This window comes from Canis aureus, chromosome 9, assembly GCF_053574225.1.
Source record: "Canis aureus isolate CA01 chromosome 9, VMU_Caureus_v.1.0, whole genome shotgun sequence".
Taxonomy (NCBI): Eukaryota; Metazoa; Chordata; class Mammalia; order Carnivora; family Canidae; genus Canis; species Canis aureus.
In genome coordinates this window covers 47,341,736-47,347,940 of record NC_135619.1, presented here as the reverse complement: position 1 = coordinate 47,347,940, position 6,205 = coordinate 47,341,736, and the positions used below count along the sequence as shown (strand labels likewise).

Genomic DNA, 6,205 nt, shown 5'->3' with positions numbered 1-6,205 from the left:
TTTTTACCCCTATCTTAGCCAGCCTTGTTGCCCCACCCTCTGATATTTTTACATTAATTTCCAGATGCCTAAAGTCTCAACTGAAATACTCCCCTTTATGTTGCCAAAAAAATTATAAATCGACCTACCTCTTGTCCAATCAAGAACACTATTTTCAGTGGCTAGTTTTAGCAAAAAAGAAGCTAGGCTGATTATCTAGTGATGAGAAATGATGATAGAGATAGAGATCTGAAAGAACAATTGAATTTCATGGGCCCAAAAAAGTAATAGACCTCCATTTAAACATTGCTCCTTATATAAAAAGTAACTCAAAGTAGATCTAATTTAAATGAAAAACTTAAAACTTTTGGGAAAAGAAGGCAGAAAGTCTTCAGGATTTAGTGTATAGTTCTTGATGAATAGTTCTTAACAAAACATTCATAAAAGAAGAACTTGATATATTGGATCTTAACAAATTTTAAAACTTTTGTTTTCCAAAGACCCCATTAAAAGGTGAAAAGATAATCCAGACTGAGAGAAAATATTTGGAAACCACTTATCTGCTAAAAGACTACTATCTAGACTATATGAAGAATTCTGAAAACTCAATAATTGAAAAGCAAACAGTCTCATTAGAAAATGGCCTGAAGACACAAAGTGACATTTCACTGAGGAGTGTAAATGAGTATGTCAAATAAGCACATGAAGAGAATGGTCGACATGACTAACCATGAGGGAAATACAAATTGGGACTACATTGAGAAATCACTACGCACTTACTAGAATAGCTGGAATAAAAAAGTGACAATTCTAAATGCTGGGAAGGATATAGAGAAACTAGACCTCTCACATGCTGCTAGCATAATATAAAATGGTACAATTGGTTTAGAGAATTGTTTGGCAGTTTCTTTAAAAACAGCACAGGTACTTCAGTTTCTGGTCCAACATGTAGGAACCTTGGAAGTCACACCTCCCATCCTAACACAAAGGAAAAGCTGAAAACCTGAAAATCAACAACTATCTTTTGATCCATGGGAGAATTGAGGAGGACACAGAACAAAACCACCACCTGAAAACGTGAGAAAGACAAATAGAGGGGATCACAGGTACCTGGAGGAGAAACGACCTTGAAGCCACTGTTGGAGCCAGCATCAGATAGGAATGCTTGAAGGGCAATTGACTAATTACTAGAGAGTGAGCATGGACTAACTTGAGTTAAAAAAAACTCTTGGAGACTAGGCCAGGGGCACGTTTTTGTGTTTTAGTTCCCAGAGTCCCACCAGGTTCTCACTGTGAATATTAAAGAAAAATCTTATGGTGTCAGCAGAGGGAGGAAAAATTAACCATTCCAAAATGTCTCCTAAATTTTGTTCTTCTTAACAAAAAGCTTGTCATCCAAGGAAGATTTTACTATAGACTAATCACACTGGATTTTAGCAAAGTTTAACCAACTCTGGGGCAGGGGAAATACCCAACTTGAGTCCCTTCTAGCCTCTTGTTTCACCTAAATGGAGTGGGGGTGAGGGGAGGAAGACTGAGAGGTAGTAGTGAAAGTCATGTAGGACCACGATCACTACAAGACTACAAGACCTAATCATAAGACTATAGAATATTTCCTCCCCCCTTCACATTACTACCATATCTACCACATTCTATTACTACCACATTACTAAAGGTTATTCACTGGAGTTTCTTTTACCCAATCCAACTGGGTATCATGTCCAACTTTGAACAAAGAAACTACAAGGCATGCTAAAATATAAAAAGCACAGCTTGGAAAGACCAAGCATCAAAATCAGATTCATGGAATCTGTGAAGTAGAAGAGAAGTTGGACTTACCAGACTAAGAATTTAAAATAACTATAATTTATATGTTTAGAGCTCTAATGGAAAAAGTACACAAATGTAAGAGTAGATGGATAAAGTAAGCAGAGAGATGGAAATTTTAAGAATCAAAGGGAAATTCTAGATTTCAAAAACAGTATAACAGAAATGCTTTTGATGGAGTCATCAATAGAGTGGGCATGATTGAGGAAAGAGAACAAGAGAGAAATGATACCAGACAGTAATTTAAATACACAAGAAAAGATAAGGAGCACTAATAAAGATATTTAGGTAGTTATTTTTTTTAAGTACAATTACAATTTTTTCCCTTTCTTAATTCATTTAAGAACATATAAAACACTTTCTATAAAATGTATTTTGAGGTCTACATATAGAAATGTAATATAATATAATAGAGTAATAATATAATAGAGTAATAATAGAACAAAAAAAGGAGGTGGTAATGAAGTTTTATTGGAGCAGGGAAATGACACCAGATGATAATTGAATCCATAGGAAGCAAAGAAGAGAACCAAACTTGATAAGAAGGTTGATATTTAAAATTTTAAATAATTAAACAACTTCTTTAGGAATGCCTGGGTGACTCAGTTGGTTAAGGATCCAACTCTTGATTTCAGCTCAGTTCATGATCTCACGGTTATGAGATCAAGCCTAGCCTCGGGCTCTGCTCAGTCAGGAGTATGCTGGAGATTCTCTCACACTCCCTCTGCCATGTGCCCCCAACCCCACACATGTGAGGACACATATTCTCTCTCAATAAATAAATCTTAAAAAAAAAACTTTTAAAAAACACATCGAAGAGCATAAATCAGTAATTATAAAAGGTTTATTGGGTTTATGACATGCATAGATGTAATATGTATAACAATAAGACAAAAAAGTAGGGAAGGATTAAGCTAAGTAGGAAGAAAGTTTCTATATCTTACTGATACTAAATCAGTATGATTCTGAAGTAGATTCTGTTAAGTAATGTGTATGTTGTAAGCCCTAGGGTAAACTTTAAGAAAGTCACTCAAAAATGTAGTTAAAAATCATTAAAGGAATTAAATGTTACACTAGAAAATACCTGCCTAATACAAAATAAGGCAGTTAAGGATTAGAGAACACTACAAAACACATGTAGAAAATAGTAAAAATAGCAGATGGAAGTCCTACTTATCATTTTGAATTAAATATATAAAAGAATTATATTCACTAATTAAAAGGCAGAGATTGACGGAATGGATAAAAACCACAATCCAACCCTATGCTGTCTATAAGATTCAAACACACTAAGTTGAAAGCATAAGGGTAGAAAAATTGATGCCATGCAAATAGTAACCAAAGAGAGGGGCTTCGGCTTCTAATATCAGAGAAAGTATACTTTGAGGCAAAAAATTGTTACAAGAGACAAAGTGGAACATTTTATAATGATAAATGGTCAATAGTCAAGAAAACATAACTGTTATAAAACATATGCAACTAATAATACAGCCCAATAATACAAGAAGCAAAAACTTAGAAAAAGGCAATTTTACAATAGTACGGGAGACTTCAGAACCTCAGTTTTAACAAGTAGCAGATTGTCTACTTAAACAGAAAACTTGAACAATACTGTCAGCCAACTAGACCTGACATCTGTGGGTTACTCTGCCCAACAACAGCAGAAAACACATTCTTCTCAACTGAACATGGAACATTTTTTAGGATACACCTTATGCTAGACCATAAAACAAACCTCAATAAATTTAAAAGGATTTCAATCATATTAATCTCAAACATGTTCTAGGACTGTAAGAAATCAGCTATAGGGGATCCTTGAGTGGCTCAGCGGTTTGGCGCCTGCCTTCAGCCCAGGGCATGATCCTGGAGTCCCGGGATCGAGTCCTGCGTCTAGCTCCCAGCATGGAGCCTGCTTCTCCCTCTGCCTGTGTCTCTGCCTCTCTCTCTCTCTCTCTCTCTCTCTCATAAATAAATAAAAATAAAATCTTTAGGACACTTCCAGGTGCGACCGAAGAGAGGCGGCTGGGCAGCCATGGCGTACAATGGCCTCACGGTGCCTCTCATCATGATGAGCGTGTTCTGGGGCTTTGTCGGCTTCTGTGTGCCCTGGTTTATCCCTAAGGGTCCCAACCGGGGAGTTATCATCACCATGTTGGTAACCTGTTCAGTTTGCTGCTATCTCTTTTGGCTGATTGCAATTCTGGCCCAACTCAACCCTCTCTTTGGACCACAGTTGAAAAATGAAACCATCTGGTACCTCAAGTATCATTGGCCTTGAGGAGGAAGACCTGCTCTCCAGCGCTCAGTCATTGAGGTCACGAAGAGAATTCCTCTAGATGCAAAATCAACTCCAAACCCAGACCGCCTTCTTTGACTTGCCTATTTTGGCCATCAGCTGCCTTAAACATTCACACCATATTTGAATATCTTATTCTACAATGCAGTATTTTTTCCTGTTGCCTTTTTTTTTTACATTTTGATGAATTATGTGCCTACTTAACCTAAACTGTGCTGACTCCATAAAATGTTTATGCACTCTTCTGAGATAGAGGGTGCTATTCTTCTGAGAAATACATTGCTCTCTCCTTGGAACCAGTGAATTTGAAGATGACTCCTGCCTGGTCACAACATGGGAATCAGCAAAGTGTTTAAAAACTGTCACAAGACAAGGCAGTCAGTAGGAGAGCATGTTCAGAGGGAATATCTGTCCCAACAGAATTACACCAAAGTATATTTTCAGGATGACTTTCTTATTTCTGCCATCTAATGGAATAAATTATTTTTCAGCTTTCTGTGGAAAAATTAAAAAAATTAAAACTAAAAAAAGAAATCAACTATAGAGGAAATTTTGGAAATTTACAAGTTATGTGAAAATGTAATTGAGTATCCAACTGGTCAGAGAAGAAATTGAAAGTATAATAAATACTTTGAGATGAATCAAAATGAAGATACAACAGACCAAAACTATGGGATGCATCAAAACAGTAGCTAGTTGAAAATGTGTAGCTATAAATACCTATATCAAGGAAAGATCTCAAGGGCACCTGGATGGCTCAGTGGTTGAGCATCTGCCTTTGGCTCAGAGTCTTGGGATTGAGTCCCACATCAGGCTCCCCAGCAGGGAGCCTGCTTCTCCCTCTGCCTATATCTGTGCCTCTCTCTCTGTGTCTCTCATGAATAAATAAACTTAAAAATCTTAAAAAAAAAACTCTCAAATTTAGTGGCTTAACCTTTCACCTTAATGCACTTGAAAAAAGAACAAAACCTAAAGTAAACAGAAGAAAGTAAATAAAGATTAGAACGAAGTAAATGAAGGAGAACAGAAAGACAATAGAGAAATCAGTGAAACCAAAGGTTCTTTTTTTTTAAAAGGTCAGCAACTTGACAAGTCTTTAGCTAGATTGACTAAAATAAAAAAAAAAAGAAACGACAAATTATTAAAATCAGGAATGAAAAGGGACATTACTAGCAAACTTATAGTAATTAAAATAAAAAACCTATAGGGGAATGCTATAAACAATTCTGTGCCAATAAATTAGGTAATTTAGGTTAAATAAACAAATTCTTAGAAAGACAAACTACCAAAACTGATTCAAGAAGAAATATAAATCTGAATAATAGACCTATAACAAGAAATTGAATTGGTGTTAAGAAAAATATACCCACAAAAAAAAAAAAAAAGAAAAGAAAAATATACCCACAAAGAAAAAACCCTGGACCCGGATGGCTTCATTGTGAATTCTACCAAATATTCAAAAGAAGAATTAATATCATTCTTTACAGACTTTTCCAAAAAAGTAGAAAAGATTGAAACCCTTCCCAACTCATTCCATCAGGCTAGTGTTATCCTGATACAAAAACTAGGAAAAACAATAAGAAAGTTAAGGATTAATATCTCCTATGAATATAGACGCAAAAATCCTCAACAAAATACTAATAAGCTAAATCCATAATGTATAGAGAAGGTTATACATCACGATCAAGTGAGATTTACCTCAGGAATGCAAGACTGATTTAACATTCAAAAATTATTATGTAATATATTCCATCAATAGAATTAAGATAAAAACCACATAATCATATCAAGATGCAGAAAAATAATTGTCAGAATTCAACGCCTCTTCATGATGAAAGCACTCAACAAAGTAGGAATAGGAAGAAACATGTTCAACTTGACAAGTCACCAACAGAAACACCTCACAGCTAACATACTTAAAAGGCAAAGAATGAGTGCTTTCTTCCTAAACTCAGAAAGAAGGCAAGAATGTCTGCTCTCGGGGCACCTGGTGGTTCAGTGGACGAGCGTCTGCCTTTGGCTCAGGTCATGATCCTGGGGTCCTGGGATTGTGTCCCACATCTGGGTTCCCATGGGGAGTCTACTTCTCCTTCCACTTGTGTC

General features: G+C 35.9%; 1 pseudogene; it reads left to right on the top strand.

Moving 5' to 3' along the window:
* Nucleotides 1-3,797: 3,797 nt before the first annotated feature.
* On the top strand, nt 3,798-5,536 carry LOC144320824 (V-type proton ATPase subunit e 1 pseudogene; annotated as a pseudogene).
* The last annotated feature ends 669 nt before the right edge of the window (nt 5,537-6,205 follow it).